This window comes from Anabrus simplex, chromosome 1 (genome assembly GCF_040414725.1).
Source record: "Anabrus simplex isolate iqAnaSimp1 chromosome 1, ASM4041472v1, whole genome shotgun sequence".
NCBI lineage: Eukaryota > Metazoa > Arthropoda > Insecta > Orthoptera > Tettigoniidae > Anabrus > Anabrus simplex.
The window spans coordinates 210,997,697-211,014,511 of NC_090265.1; the positions used below are offsets into that span (position 1 = coordinate 210,997,697).

At 38.8% G+C, this 16,815-nt stretch overlaps 1 protein-coding gene across 1 annotated transcript in view; it reads left to right on the forward strand.

Annotated features, from left to right (window-relative positions):
- LOC136885625 (superkiller complex protein 8) overlaps nucleotides 1-16,815 on the forward strand; it is an 89,952-nt gene that overhangs the window by 20,703 nt on the left and 52,434 nt on the right. The gene's annotated exons all lie outside the window — the stretch shown is intronic.

Genomic DNA, 16,815 nt, shown 5'->3' on the forward strand with positions numbered 1-16,815 from the left:
TATCAATGTTTCTCTTTGTCTTGAATTCTTTGGATGTGCCACTAGTATAGTTTAAGATATATGTAATGTAGGTATGGAGAATTATGTTAACATTTCTTGTGTGTAAGAAGCTTGAGGAATTAGGTGTTAAATTAAATTTTTATGTCTGCCTTCCTAATAGTACACACTCGGATGTGCACCATTTAAGTACGGTTATTATTTATTTATATATTTATTTATTTATTATGTTTATTTATTTATTTTTTATTTATTTATTTTGATTGATTGATTGATCGATTGATTGATTGATTGATTGATTGATTGATTGATTGATTGATTGATTGATTGATTGATTGATTGATTGATTGATTGATTGATTGATTGATTGATTGATTGATTGATTGGATATCCTAACAGTTTGAACCCTATTGTACGGGAGTATATTAAGATTATAGTTTTGATCAGGTTTTTAATGATTGGTTCTTGACACAAAATTATGAAACTAACTTACTGAAGATGTGATGAATGAACTTAAGGAACTGTGTGTAGCAGCAGGATTTCCTAAACAGGTGGTGTAATGGCTTTGAAAGTTCCACATTACATTATTGTTTAAGGGACACTCAAGATCGAATCTTGTCCTTCCAAACATGGCACATTCGAACAGTAAATGGTCCACTGTTTGTGAAGATCCACAAAAGCACAAGTAATTGCCTGACATGTTAATTTTGAAGCGTTCAAAGAAAGCAGCACTTACATTTTCCATGATGGCCAGAGAGAAACTGAGTCAGAATGAATTCGGGCTCTAATGTTTTGCATTGGAGTCAGCTATACAGGGTGAAGCGTAATTCGCGCACCCGGGCGTCGCAGCGCGACTCCTCACATGCCAGCAATAAAAAATTGTCTCTTACAAATTTTCGTCTTGCGAGTATATCCGGTAGAAAACGGACGTTGAAGAGTAGCAATCTGGCAACACTGTAAACATATGTAGGGCAACTACCCCTGTCAACACGTTCTCGTTGTGCTGTACAGGTGGTGCAGTGGGTAGATTTTTTGGTTGGCATGCAGGAGATCAATGGTTCGATCCTGGGGTGAGGTGCGGTTTTTTTTTTTTTTTTCATCTGACATTACCTACTGTAATACAGTAAGACACCGTTTCTGAGGTCACATGTATCCTACATTTACAAAATTTTGTAACGCTGAAACAACAAATAACTGGTTAGACTAATAAGGAACAGACAGCTGAAACAAACAGGTTTCACATCTAGTAGATGAAGTGATGCGAATAAATTCACGCCCACGACGTGGAAAGGGCACCTTTCAAAGCTGACCAATGAAAACGATTGTTCGTCCATTTCTAGGATCGTAGTAGGTAAGTGCAAATTGTTTCTAGAGGACCCACTGCAATCGCTGTTGGCGATTAAGATGCCAGATACCATACCACCTGGACTACATTTACGAAATAAAAAACATACGCCTCAACCCAGGATCGACCACTCGACCTCCTGCATGCTAACCCAAAACTCTATCCACTACACCAACTGTACAGTACGTCTAACTTGTACTGACAGAGGTAGTTACCCTACATGTGGTTACAGTGTTGACAGATTGCTACTCTTCAACGTCGTTTTTCTGCCGGATATACTCGCAAGACGAAATTTTGTAAGAGACATTTTTTTATTGCTGGCATGTGAGGAGTCGCGCTGCGACGCCCGAGTGCGCGAATTACGCTTCACCCTGTATATGTCGGGGAAAAATAGTTCTCTTGTGACTGATCCTTTTGTACTTGATATCCAGAGGTTGTTCCACTGTCGTATTAGATGTGTTTTGATTTGGGCTTTTGCATAGCTTGGGGGTGATATTTGTTGTGGGTAATTTCTGTGTTGGATGAGGATGCCTGCCTTTTCATTTCCAGGAGAATTGGTGTGTCCTCGGATGCAGGAAAGACAGATGTGGGGGCACTGCTGTGCTCTAGATTGTATAGTAGCAGCTATTGGATTGATATTGTACTTGTTGTTGATTGTGCTCAATGCAGCCTGTGAGTCACTTAGTATCCGAACAAAATAGAACACAACTGCAGTTGTGTTCACACCACTCCAGAGCAGACTTGATGGCCCATAGCTTGGTTTGAAATACTGAGCAATTGGATGACAATTTGTTTTGGGCTGAAAACACTTCTCTGTTGTTCTTGTAGATAACGAATGCGCATCCCACTTTGTCAGATTTAGTGTTATTAGGTGTGCGAGAGTCATCTGTGTAAACATAGTAGTCATGGTCGAGCAAGCAGTTATTGCAAACATAAGTGTTAAGATACTAGGGTGACCGGATTCCAGGAAGTGACAGTTCTTCTCCAAGGATTGGTGCAGGAGAAGTTATTTTTTCCCCTTCATTAACATGAGTTCTGTCATGTACTGACCTCCCCAAGGCTCAAACCAGCGGACTGTCAGAGAAACGGCAGCCGGGACTCGACCTTAGGGTATCAAAGGGAAACAAGCTAGTGTAAGAAAATTAATTAGTAATATGGGACATCTTGTAAAGCCAGTGTACTTGTATGTTACTTCTATTGTATTTTATTAATTAGAATGAAGAAGAAATGTTTCAGTAAGTCAGAATTAGGGAAGAGTCTTAGTCAGGCAGTGAGCTTACATCACGCGCTGCAATAACATATTTATGAGAGCGGATGTTTGTTATTTGACAAACCAGTGTCTTAAGTAGTCCGTACAGAAGTACTTGGCTTGACCGACAAAGAGATCAAAGCCAGCATTGCCAGTGCAGTTGTCCTCTAGCCTAAGACAGAGAGACAAAAGTGAAGAGAAAAGGTTAGAGATATTAGTACCCAGAGAGCAGCACTTACTGGGACAAATAGCTCATAATAGTACCCAGAGGGCAGCACCTAACAGGGCGAATAGCTAGGTAACGCCCCTAGTCCAACACATATGCTTGAGTGAGAGCAGATATAACCCGAAACCTAGATGGCAGAAGGGCTCTCTCGATCAGTTATTCGTGCTCACGTGACAATGAACAAGTGAAGTTGTACATAAGTACTGCAAGGCAGAATTCGGACTTAGCACGTAGTGGTAGGCTCGTGAGCAAGCTCCCGTCAGACCAACGTAGTGAGAAATTGTATGTATCTTTTAAATAGTGTTATAGTCGTTCTGAATAATAAAGGACAGTTGCTTTACTTCATCTTTTATTTCGGGAGTTCCGGGACCAAGTTAGCACCTACAAGTTACCTTCCTACACGACTGCTCGGCAGGACAGGTAAAACGCCAACATCATCGACCGGTGACCAACCACTAGAACATCTCACAGGACAGGTAGGTCACGACAGTTCGGCTCTTTCCGATGGCAGTAAAGAATGGGTTCTATTCCAGTGATGACGAGGGCTGCTTGTGTGTGATAGTTATGAGAAATTCAAGGGGCGATTCCTCTCTGAATCTGCAGAAGATTTTCCGTAGGGCACTGCTTTTGAGTTCAGAATGAAATGATGAAGCACAATACAGTATTAGTGGAACAAAGGTTGTGTAGTGTATAGTGCGGAATACTTCCGAGTTTATTCCCCATGATGGCCTGCATGCAATAGCAATGACCTGAAGAAGTTTATATGATTTAAGCTTTAGTTTATTGAAATGTGGCCTAAAAGTATATTCAGTAAGACCCCCAGGTATAAAAGTTGATCTTCTAGTGTGATTTCTTGTCCGTTCATCTTGAGTTGTTGCTTTATCAGATTTCTTCTTCTCGTGCCAACCATAGCCTTAGTTTTGAGTGGATTGAATTGCAGCTTGTTCTTGGAACCCCAGTCGAATAGAATGCAATATGTTGGGCTATGTTTGCTCGAGTGCTCAACCATTCATAGGTAAATAAATAAAAATAATAATAATAGACCCATCAAAATGAAAAGAACACAGTTTCTAACCTGGTCAACTTATAACAAAAAATGCTTGTTAATAGACACTAAGATCCAATACTACAAAACTGTAACTTTGCCCGAAGCCACTTACTCTTGCGAAACCTTGTTCCAAATTAAAAACGAAAGAAGAACTGATCAGCTCCTCAAAACTGAAAGAATTATTAGAAATTGCATACATAAAAAAAAAAAATTAATAAAAAAAACAGGTTGAAGGATTCTGGAAAATCTTCTCCAGTGAAACTGTCTATCGAGAGATTGACCCAGTTACCAGCACGATGAAGAAGAATAGAATATCTTATTTCTTTCACATCTTACGATTACCGTAAAACAGGATTTTGTGACAACTAGTGATGAGAAATCTGGGAAAGAAGACGGGAGAGCATTGGATCAAAGAAATTCAAGAGGATCTCAAAACAGTTGAACTCGAAATTACAGATGTAGGGAACAAGAATAAAATTACCACCCTTTTTAAGAATCTCAAATTTTCAACTGAAATGATGCACAGAAGCCCTGTAGAAATTTCAGACGAATTAAGAACACTGCGATCAGAACGAATGAGGAAGTACTGGGCAGATAAGAAGAATCAAACAGTACAACCTTAAAAGAAAAAATGTACATGGAAACTCAAGTGGTCCAATGTGGCCAATAAAGCTAATAATAATAATAATAATAATAGATAAGCAAAATGTCGATAACTATAGGGAAGTATCCCTAATGCAAATCGCTTACAAGGTATTCTCAAAAATCTTGCTGAACCGAAGACAAGCATTTAGGTGAATATCAGGGTGGATTTCAGAAAGGTGGATTTTGCTCAGACAATAATGGAAAATAGTAGGAAAATAAACGAGAAAAGAGATGGAAAATGCTATTACAAGAACAACATTCAGTTTCAGAAGTGGAAGATCAAACGCTAAGCCCACTTTAAATACGTATGGGAACAATATGATCATAACATTTAATTAAGGAAAGGTCTATTGTAGTGTTTCATGAGGATGGGAATGTTTGCTCCTGGAAGATACTGGAAAGGAAACAATAAAATACTCTAATTGTATCAGGACACAAGTGGGTAAAAAAACAGGAGTCAGGCAGGGTGATAGATTGTCACCAATTCTTTTCAACTGTGTGTTGGAGAAGATTATCCGGGAATGGGAAAAAGAACTGGACAGAAAAGGATTACTTAACCAAGTATACATTGGAGCGTCAAAAAATGGTGCCATGATTAATTGCCTTGCCTTTGCTGATGACGTTACGCTGCTATCTAGGAATACTGACACAGCAATAGAACAGCTGAGTGTACTAAAACTACAAGCAGAAAAAGCAGGACTACAGATTTCTTTCGAAAAAACTAAATATATAACAAACATCAAAACAGCCCCTCGGTACCTGAAGACAGAACACGGTAAAATAGAAAGAGTTCATATCTATAAGTACAGTACTTGGGTGAAATAGTGCGATTGAAAACTAATGAAAGAGAAGCAAACAACACCAGACGGAAGAAAATGGCTGCGGCTTTTCATAGGACATATCCTATATACAAGAAGAAAACCATCTCCAGACGAGCTAAACTAAGGCACTACAATACAGTGATTAAAACGGAATGTCTGTATGCTGGTGAATGCCTCCAAATGGTAGGAAAAGCGGGACTGAGAGAAGCTGAGAAATTCGAAATAAAGATCCTTTGCAAAATAATGGGTCCAAAGATTATGGATGGACAGTATAGGCTGCGAGGAAGGGAAGAACTTTACCGAGACAATGAAAGGCTAACTGAGTCCATGAGAAAACGGAGACTTCTATGATCATTTATTTAGAATGGATGAGAAGAGACTAACGAAAAGGATTTTCACAATACTAGACAGCAGACCTAAAGTGTCGGACAAATGGTTCAGGGAGGTGAGAAAGAATCTCAAACCGGTGGGACTAAATTCAGAAGACATCTCAAACCGAACAAAGTTTAGGTCAGTGATCAACAGATTTCAGGGATTCCATGACGAACCAAAACTTAACCGTGGGTGGACGGAAGAAAGAAGACAGGCTGTGAGGAAGGCTTCCAGAAACGTGTAATTGTTATCTAACGTGGTCTCTAATGGCCGTAAATGAATATATATATACATACTAGCAAGATGCCCGTGCTTCGCTACGGTATTATAATGAAATTATAATTGGATGCTTTACGTTCCGTATATAATCCGCCGAAATTTGCGATCTGACTCGTTTTCTGAGAGATTACGGCAAAGTTCCTCCCATTTTTCAATCTTTCTTTCCAGCAATCGTTTTCGTACTTCCCGGGCTACGTTCAGGTATTCCACCCGGTTAGTTGATCCCTAAATCTTTGCCAACTTTTCCTATAAGCATTTTTAATATGGATCAAATTCTTGAGGAGATCTGGCATGGTGTCGTCTTGGGTGCCTTGGCGGTACTGAACCCGCGGCCGGACTGCATTCGTAGTTATTACCCATCCAGGACACATTTGCAGTGCGGTCCGCACATTTTGACAACGGTCCAAGGCATTATTATTATTATTATTATTATTATTATTATTATTATTATTATTATTATTATTGTTGTTGTTGTTGTTGTTGTTGTTCTGATACTCACAGCAAGATGCAAGACGGTTATTACTTGGTGGTAAATTACATCTGCTGCCATTGTCATTGCTGAAAATGTGACCAGCGCCATTGTCGCGGTTAGGCAAGTGCGCGGGATTTCTGGCGATGCGAATGACATAGGCTACTTCCGTGCATTACTGACCTTACTGTAGAGGTGAACAATTGCACGGTCAATCTCATTCCTATCGTTTATTTCAAATGTGTTCAAATTTTTAATTATATCCCAGGAGAATCTACTGTAATCTAAGAACATTCTCCAAAGGAAAAGATGGCTCTTGAAAACGAACCCAGGAAAGATTAAAAATGATCGGTTTATGATCAGAATAAGTACATTGAAAATCCACAGCCTATTTCCAGTCATTCGACCGGGTCAGGAATGGAATGAATAAAGCCCCTATCTAGCGGCGAGGATAGGAATTGTGCTGGCTGCCGAGGCCTGTCGTACTCATCTGCGGCAATGATTAATGAATGACAAATGAAATGAAATATTGGAGAGTGTTGCCGGAATGAATGATGACAGGGAAAACCGGAGTACCCTGAGATAAACCTGTCCCGCCTCTGCTTTGTCCAGCACAAATCTCACATGCAGTGACCGGGATTTGAACCACGGAACCCAGCGGTGAGAGCCGGCGCGCTACTGCATGAGCCACGGAGGCTCCTTATAAGTACATTATGAACGGTAAAATCAATTGGTATCACCTCTTTTTTCACCCCACCGCCGTTAAGTTGATTTACACTCCCCCCCACTTAAACGGAAGCGCTTTTTTTTTTTTTTTTTTTTTTTTTTTTTTAAGGAGATTCCAATACCAATGTTCACATCTGTTACTTTCAGTTTTCAGATATAAGTATCCCCATTAACATAATTATCTTTTTTTCACTTCCTTTCACACTGCCCCCCCCCCCCCCCCCTTAAATGAATTTTCCGGCAAAAATACTTGTTTCTTTAATAGTAAAGGATATTCTAAATACCAATTATCACAACTCTAACATCTTCAGTTTTTGAGATATGTGTCGTCATGAAAGGAGTTGAACTCCTTTTCACTACCGCCCCCCAAGATGATTCTCCCCCTCCCCCTCCAAAAAATGTGTTTTTCTTTGTTTTTAACCACTTAACTGAGCATGACGTATATATTCGTATGCTGAATGTTACAGGGTTATGGGCATGACGAATATATACGTACTCGTCTTTTACCGCGAATATCTCCTGGGTATGACGAGCTACTTTGCCGCGTCGTGTATTGTCGTCTTAATTGATGTTTTCCTGCAAGATAGCAGCAAATACCACATGTGACGCTTCTTGAAGCTTATTTGTATTTATTTTACAACTGCGCGGTGCTATTTGTCCGCAGTAGGCCAAATATGGCAGCATCTAGTTCAAAGCATAAGTTCGAAATGCTCGAATAAGACTAGATTATCCAACACGTAGAGAAATCCAAAGATGAGTGGTTTGATACAGATGAAGGTGAGCCTGATAGTGAAAGTGGTTCAGAGAATGCAAATGAAGAACAAGATGAACAACATGACGAATCGGCTGAAGGCGAAGTGCTAGACATCTTTCAACCTTTCCCGCCGCGTGGTGTTTCAAGTCAGAAATTCTTATTTTCTGGTGCTAGTGGTGTAAATGTGGACTTCGACGATGAATCCAATGTGTTGAAATATTTTGAACAGTTCATAGGTGATGATATGTTTCAACTTATTGCCGAACAGACCAATGTGTACGCTAAACAGATTTTAGAAGCCCATCTGAACTTGAAACCACGGTCATGAGCGAGAGATTGGGTGGATACAAATCCAACTGAGATAAAAGCTCTAATTGGACTTCTAATGCTGCAGGGGATAGTTCCTAAGCCAGAAAACAGTATGTACTTCTCAAAACGGGAAAGTATCGCAACCCCTTACTTTTCGAAAATTTTCTCCGAGACAAATCACTGCAGTTCTACTGAAGTAAATGACGTAACTGACCATGAAGTTAATGTAAAATCTTCACAATGTCACTTGCAAGATGTGTAATTCGTAAATATTCCACTCTTTTATTTGTTTTAATTTTAGGTGTTAACATATGAACAAAACATTCAAATTTCAACCAGGTAAATGACCTTGCAGTTAATGGAAAATGGTTCAGAATGTCACATGCATGATATGATATTTATAAATATACCTTGCTTTTATTCGTTTCAACTTTCGGCTGTAAAATACGGGCCAAACACTCAATTTCCAACCACGTAAATGACCTTACAGTTAATGTAAAAATGGTTGATCATTTCTATAACATTAAAATTAATTAATTAAAACTCCTTTATTTTACTTTTTGTGTTACATATGAATAGTGTATGGGACCCTCAGCAGGATTACCTGATTCAAAAACTGGAAAAAATCCAAAGAAAAGCAGCTCGATTTGTTCTGGGTGATTTCCGACAAAAGAGTAGCGTCACAAAAATGTTGCAATGTTTGGGTTGGGAAGAATTGAGAGAAAGAAGAAGAGCTGCTCGACTAAGTGGTATGTCACATGTTATAATTCTCATGTTAGGTCCGTATTGAAATGTACGTAAATACAAAGTATGTTACAAGTGTTTATTTATATATCCACCTATTCAATACAAAGAGATCTTTTTAGAAATTAAATATTATTATAAAATGTTAAGGGACATGTTTCGCCCATATTAAGGGCATTATCAGCCTCAAATTCAAACCTGTATGGTGAAAAATCAGGATCCTGATTGCTCTTACAAGCCATAAAAAGAGGATATCATTATAGGTGTCAGTCTAAACATACAAAATATTAGAATGTCCTTGGCTAAAATTGCAGTATCAAGCTGCATGTCATAAGTTCACATGAATATACTTTCCGGAGCGTTGAAAAATAACCTTTCCATAACTGATTTACATCTTCACAGACGAAAGGACTTCACACCAAAGAGCTCTATCAACGTCGATAAACCTTCGACTTTCGTCCTTCAAATAAGATAAATACATCTATAGACAACTGAATGCTTTTTCCTTGCTCCCACAATTACGTAAGGAAGACTGTTATCTTATCATAACACATTCGACTTTCACTCCTTCAGTCAGTTAAATAGACTATAGGCAGCTGAACAACCATTTAAGAGATCTGTTGTTTTATCACAACATACGATATTGACATCTGTAACAGTGTATCAGCTTTGCTTTTTCTTATCATCTTCAAGGAGGCACATTACTGTTTCATTATAAAGACTGAGCTGTTTACTGCCCTACCCCAACAAGTTTTTCAACGCTCCGGAAAGTATATTCATGTGAACTTATGACATGCAGCTTGATACTGCAATTTTAGCCAAGGACATTCTAATATTTTGTATGTTTAGACTGACACCTATAATGATATCCCCTTTTTATGGCTTGTAAGAGCAATCAGGATCCTGATTTTTCACCATACAGGTTTGAATTTGAGGCTGATGATGCCCTTAATATGGGCGAAACATGTCCCTTAACATTTTATAATAATATTTAATTTCTAAAAAGATCTCTTTGTATTGAATAGGTGGATATATAAATAAACACTTGTAACATACTTTGTATATAAGTGGTATGTTCCGAGCTGTCAGCGGAGAGATGGCATGGAATGACATTAGTAGACGAATAAGTTTGAATGGCATTTATAAAAGTAGGAAAGATCACAATACAGTAGAGTCTTGATTATCCGACCTAAACGGGACCTGGAGTACGTCGGATCACCGAAAATGTCGGATAATACAGAATAACTTTGAAAATGAACTGAAACAAACAGGATGGCTATACTCTAGAACTAAAACAATGACATGTTTTACGGTACTCTATTTATTGAATTATCAATTCAGTTGTACAGTACATGAAGTATTGAACGAAAACATTCCATATGTTTTACGAAAAGAAACTTTTCTCCACAGATATTAAGCTGCCTAATGCCGTACAGTTTTTTCCACCAATCAAGCCACCCAGCACTGGCAGGAAAATTAGGGTCCCCTTAATTAAACTCCTTCTGGAAATACACAGCCTTTTCCTGCAGAATGGGGCCAGATATTGGTAGGCCCTTTTCCGGGTGTTGAGATAACCAAAGAAATAGTGCTTCACTTATTTTTTCGTACTCACATTTTTTCAATGTTTTTCTCTGCTCTGGTAGAGCACCACTTTTCAATTTCTTCCCTCTGTTTTTTCCAGTCTCCCACTGTAACACATCCAACACCATAATCTGAAGCCACATTTTGAAGAATTTCCCCTTTGTCCAGTGTCTTTAATGCACTCAACTTGTCTTCCCTAGAAATAATCACTTTCTTCCATTTACTCGCTATACTCACAGAGGATATGAAAATTATAACATCCGCACCCAACCAATACTACAATGAACAATGACTGAAGACTCGCTGCGCCTGTCCTTGAGAAAAAAAAACTCTCCTTCCGCCAGCTGTCAGGCCAGTGCTTGTCCCATGAAAGCACCCTCCACACCGGGTGTGCCTGAATTTAGTCTCCACCAAAAGTTCAAATTAAGTCTACCAGTGTCGGATAACACGGAATGACGGATAAGCGATGGTCGGATGAGCGAGACTCTACTGTATGAAGATAAAGTTGGAATTCAAGAGGACAAACTGGGGCAAATATTAATTTATAGGAAGGGGAGTTAGGGATTGGAATAACTTACCAAGGGAGATGTTCAATAAATTTCCAATTTCTTTGAAATCATATCGGAAAAGGCTAGGAAAGCAACAGATAGGGAATCTGCCACCTGGGCGACTGCCCTAAATGTAGATCAGTATTGATTGATTGATAGAATGATATTAATGATATTACTAACTTTTCTGCCTATCCTGCCGTGTAACAACAATCTGCTGAAAAAAATACACAGGGCAGGTTACACCAAGCACATCAGTAATACCCAGTTAAGAGATTAAAGGAGATCCAAATGCCAATTTTCATGTCTGTAACAACTTTAGTTTTTATTAAATGTAAGTATCCTCATACAATTAATTCAATTAATTTTTCAATTCTTTCACACACACACACACACACACACACACACACACACACACACACACACACACACACCCCTTGCCCACCTCCCCCTCATTGGATTTTCCCAGAATACGTGTTTCTTTACTTTTAAAGCAAATTCCAAATACCAAATTTCACGTCTGTAACATATTCAGTTTTGAGATGTCAGTATCGTAATTAAAAGATTTCAACCCCATTTTCAGTCACCCAAGTGTTTTTTCCGAAAACTAAAAAAAAAAGTTTCTTTATTTTTTATAGAGATAAAAAGTACCATTTTTCAATTCTGTAACATGTTAAGTTTATGAGATATACTGTAGAAATTCTCGTTTAAAAATTTCGCCTCCTTTTTAGTTCCCCTTAAGTGGAGTTTCCAAAAACAAATGACCTATGTTTCTTTACTTTTAGAGGAGATTCCAACTATCAATTTTTACATCTGTAACATTTTACGTTTCTGAGATGTACTGCAGATATAATCTTTCTAAAATTTAACCCCAATTTGTCACTCCAGTTTAACCCCCATTAATTAGATTTTCCTAAAACAAAAAATGCGTGTTTCTTTATTTTTAAAGGAGATCCCATGTACCAATTTTCACTTCTGTAATATCTTCAGTTTCTGAGATATAAGTATCCACATTAAAAGCATTGAACACCTTATTCACCCTTTTTCACCATTCCTATTGGGATTTTCAGAAAACAAAAAAAACATGTTTCTTTATTTTTAAAGGAGATTCTAAATATCAATGTTTACATCTGTAAACTTTTAAAGTTTTGAGATATAGATACACTCATTTTAAAAATTCATCCCCTTTTTCACCCCCTCCCCCCCCCCCCGCACTATTTGGATTTTCCAAAAACAAAAGTACATGTTTCTTTATTTTTAAAGGAGATCCCAAATACCAATTTTCAGGTCTGTAATATCTTCAGTTTCTGAGATATAAGTATCCTCATTAAAGGCATTCAACCATTTTTCACCCCTTTTCCAACCCTCCTATTGGGATTTTCAGAAAACAAAAAATACATGTTTCTTTATTTTTAAAGGAGATTCCAAATACCAATTTTTACATCTGTAAATTTTTGAAGTTATGAGATATAGATACACTCATTTTCAAAATTCACCCCCCCTTTTCACCCACCATTATTTGGATTTTCCAAAAACAAAAAAATACGTTTTCTTTATTTTTAAAGGAGATCCCAAATACCAGTTTTCAGGTCTGAAATATAAGTAGCCTCATTAAATGCGTTCAAGCCCTTTTTCACCCCTCCTATTGGGATTTTCCGAAAACAAAAAAATACATGTTTCTTTATTTTTAAAGGAAATTATAAATGCCAATTTTTACATCTGTAAACTTTTAAAGTTTTGAGATATAGATACACTCATTTTAAAAATTAACCTCCCTTTTATCCCCCTTAGTGACGGAATATCCAAAAATCCTCCCTTAGCGAGCACGTTAATGTTAATATGAATGTATCCCCAAAATTTTATTTCCTTATGTCCAGTAGTTTTGGCTCGGCGATGATGAATCAGTCAGTCAGTCAGTCAGGTTACTTTATATATATAGACTAGCAAGATACCCGTGCTTCGCTACGGTATTATACTGAAATTTATAATTGAATGCTTATTGTTTTAGATATATAATCCGCCGAAATTCGCGGTCTGACTCGTTTTCTGCGAGAACCCACCAAAATTCCCGATCTGACTCGTTTTCTATTAGATTACGGCATGTTTCCTCCCATTTTTCAATCTTCTTTTCCAGCAATCGATTTCGTACTTCCGGGCTAGGCTCAGGTATTCCTCCCGGTCAGTTGGGTCCGTAAATCTTTGCCATCTTTTCCTATAATCATTTTTAATATGGATAAATTCCTTCAGGAGATCCGGCGTGGTGTCATATTGGGTGCCTAGAAGGCACTGAACCCGCGGCCGGACTGCATTCTTAGTCATTACCCATCCAGGAGCCGTTTCCAGCGCGGTCCGCACATTTGACTACGGTCCGGAACATTATTATTATTATTATTATTATTATTATTATTATTATTATTATTATTATTATTATTATTATTATGAGTTGCTGGAATGGATGATGACAGGAAAATCGGAGTATCCGGAGAAAAACCTGTCCCGCCTCCGTTTTGTCCAGCACGAATGTCACATGGAGTGAACGGGATTTGAACCACGGAACCCAGCTGTGAGAGGCCGGCGCGCTGCCGAGGATCCTTATAAGTACATTAAGAACAGTAAAATCAATTGGTCTCACCTCCTTCTACACCCCACCGCCGTTAATTTTATTTACCGGCACCCCCCCCCCCCCCAAAAAAAATTAAAAGAAGGCTTGTTTCTTATGTATAAAGAAGATTTCAAACACCAATGTTCACGTCTATTACCTTCAGTTTTGAGATATAAGTATCCCCATAAAAATAATTTACTTTTTTCACTTCATTTCACACTACTCCCCCCTCCCCCCCAAGTGAATTTTTCCGCAAAAAATACTTGTTTCTTTAATAGTAAAGGATCTTCTAAATACCATTATCACGACTCTAACTTCTTCAGTTTATTATTTATGTGTCCTCATGAAAGGAATTCAACTCCTTTACACTCCCGCCCTCCAAGATGGTTTCCCCCCAAAACGCGTTTTTCTTTGTTTTTAAAGGAGATCCAAATACGAATTTTCACGTCTGTAACAACTTTAGTTTTTATTAGATGTATGTATTCTCATTCAATTAATTCAATTAATTTTTCAATTCTTTCACCCCCCCCCCCCTTTTTCATTGGATTTTCCGAGAATACGTGTTTCTTTATTTTTAAAGCAGATTGCAAATATCAAATTTCACGTCTGTAACATCTTCATTTTTGAGATATCAGTAGCCTAATTAAAAGAATTCAACACCATTTTCAGTCACTTTTACCCCCCTCCCCTTCCACCCAAGTGGTATTTCCAAAAGCTAAAAATACGCGTTTCTTTATGTTTAATAGAGATAAAAAAATACCATTTTTCACTTCTGTAACATGTTAAGTTTTTTGAGATAAACTGTAAACATTCTCATTTTAAAATTTCACCCCTTTTGAGTTCCCCTTAAGTGCAGTTTCCAAACACAAATCACCTATGTTTCTTTACATTTACAGGAGATTACAAACACCCACTTTTTACGTCTGTAACATTTTACGTTTCCAAGATATTCTGTAGATATAGTCTTTCAAAAATTCACCCAATTTGTCACTCCTGTTTAACCGCCATTAATTGGATATTATATACAGTATATTAAGTTTGTATTCAGTATCAAGTTGCATAATATGGTTAAGTGTAAGAGAGGACCAAGAGCCTGAACTTCCCCACAAATAAAGACAACAATAAATAAATAAATAAATAAATAAATAAATAAATAAACAAATAAAACCAGACTGGAACAGGGAAGTGTAAGGGCAAGTATTGTGAGGAACATGAATGAATGCAGTGTTATTTACTGATGGTTATTTTATGATTTGGGAAAAGGATAAGGGAGTAGTACATGGAAAACTTAATGCAGCATCTGGGAATAGGACTGAGAAATAGTGACTAGCAAGTCAGCAGTAATGATTAGAGGAAAGAGAAGGAAAAAGTGTAGTAATAATTGGAGTCAGGCAGCCAACAAAGCCAAAGGGGGTGGGGGAATTGCCTAAAACATATAACACAGATCTCTCCCCCCCCAAGACCTTTACCGGAGGGGGGGGGGGGGTGGTTAGTTTGGGGATCCCTTCACAAGAAGGGGCATCTTTTTTTCTTCTTTTTTTTTTCCCTTTCCTTTCTTTTGAAGAAACATACAAGGGTTTTACATAAATATACATATTGATTTACAATTTTCATCATTTTGTTTTCGACGAAATCTTCCTTGTGGAGATGAGAGATGAAATATGAAGAGATGATATGTCTTCCCGGAATGACACGATGACAAATGGCAGGGATGATGAGTCCCAGAACACACCATTGGACCAGACTGGCCAGCATTGGCAACAAGTCCGCAAGATGGTAAGGCCTAGGAGTAGGTGGCTCAGCACATCACCCAACAATGGTGATAGATGAGAAAGTTCCAACCCCGTAACTTAGGGCGAGGTGACACATGCTGCAGTTTGCAAGATTCTGCCGCTGACACATGGCCTCAGGAGAGTAAGATGCCCAGGAACCAGCTCCAGCGGGGGGCCCTCGACACATCCTGATGGTGGAAAGCAATGAGGGCCGAACGAAGGTTGCGATTGACCCTTTCAGCATACGAAGGCTGAGGGTAATATGGGGAAGTCGTGACATGGGAAATCGAAAGATTGAAACAAAACCTTGTAAACAAATTCGAGGTAAATGCCCTAGCATTGTCGGACACCAAAAATTGACACGGCGCAAAGGATTAAAAGGTGGACTTAGGGCATCTAATAGTGGTTTCGGTGGTAGCAAGTCTGGTGGGAAAAAACTAAGAAAAATGGATAAACCCGTCCACACAAACCAAAATAAACCTATTCCCATCGCCCTTTGACCGGGTGAGGGGTCCTACGTAATCAGTATACATCCGCTCCAGGGGGCGAGTAGCTTGATGGGACGACAAGAGACCCATTCTCGAATTCACAGTTGGCTTGCTAAGGCCACAGACCTTACAGGCCTTAACCATCTCGCGAACTTCCCCATCTAGGCCTTTCCAAATGAAATTCTCCCGAATCTTCTCCCTAGTCTTGAACACTCCTAGATGACCACCTAAAGGAGTTTCGTGATAATATTGAAAAATCACCGGAACCAAGACTGAGGGGATAACCACTTTCATTTTCTTATTGTACCGGGAAGGACAACACAGAACATCGTTTCTCAGGACGTAGGGGGCAATATTCTGCCTGGTTTTAAGATCCTGAATAATAGGACCCAACACCAGATCCTCACCCTGAAGTTTAGCAATCTGGTGGAACAACAAAGGGGTATCCGATAGGATACCACCGGAGAGAGGTAACGAGAGCACGGGTTCCGAGCCTGGGGAATCAGAAGAACCAACGTTGTGATCAGAGAACATCCGACTTAAGGAATCGGCGACGACATTTTCCGTCCCTCGGATATAGTGGACATCGAATTGGAAGGTGGAAATGCGAATAGCCCACCTGGCTAAGCGACCGGTCCTTCTAGGCTTACCAAGGACCCAGCTAAGCACCTGATTATCGATTTCGAGCAGGAACTTAACATGCTCCAAATACATCCTAAACTTCTCTAGGGCGAATAAAACTGCTAAACCCTCAAGCTCATAAACCGAATACTTCGACTCGAGTGGGGACAGCGTCCTGGACGCGTACGCAATGGGGCGCCTACCCAATTCTGAATCCTG